Below are 775 nucleotides of genomic sequence, written 5' to 3'. Positions count from 1 at the left end.
CAACACTATCCTCCTAATCGAGAACGATGATTTCCCATAAAGGAAAACCGGTTGCAACCAGATAAATTCAGGTAGGAAAGGGACTGTGAATGCATTGATGAGCTTCCAACCGCAGTTCGGTTTCCTCACTGCTCGCCAAACACCGTGCCACCACGGCGGCCCACAGAAGGAGCTGAGGGATTTGCATTCATGGTCGCACATAAACGTGCCTGTTTGAGCCTCGTGAAACGTAACCTCAGCCCAGAAACTGCAGCGCTGGGCTCAGCCGGGCAAACACGCAGCTCAAGCAAGGCGCTGTAGCGGAGTGCTCGCCAGCAGCTACTCACGAATACCTCCATGGTCCCAACAGTTGAGTCCAGTGAAACACATCAACAGAATCGGGATGTTAGTGCACAATTTATAAATGTAAACAGAGAAAACCGTAACAAACAGAAGCTCTCAGCAACAACAGAAGTTCAGCTAAGTTTAGCAATGATCCTGTATCGATGCAAACATCATTAAAAGCAGGAAATGCAGGAAATCCGTAAGGCATTTTCTTTTCCACAGTGTAAGCATGTCCTTAGCATAATTTAAGTAATCCATCGCCACTGCGATCCTGATCACTACAAAGTTGCAGGTAAACTTTTTTGACTGCACCTATTGCACGCTTTCTCCACAGCTACACAACAAACCCCTTCTCCTCTCTCTTGAGATTCTTCAGGGTGATTAGCTGGTCTGTAGAACTTCAGTTAAGCAGCTGACTGAATTAGGAAAGACACTGTTCGTGTGCATCGTT

This window comes from Eurypyga helias, unplaced genomic scaffold (genome assembly GCF_000690775.1).
Source record: "Eurypyga helias isolate BGI_N326 unplaced genomic scaffold, ASM69077v1 scaffold9204, whole genome shotgun sequence".
NCBI classification, from domain to species: domain Eukaryota; kingdom Metazoa; phylum Chordata; class Aves; order Eurypygiformes; family Eurypygidae; genus Eurypyga; species Eurypyga helias.
This window is presented reverse-complemented; position numbering follows the sequence as displayed.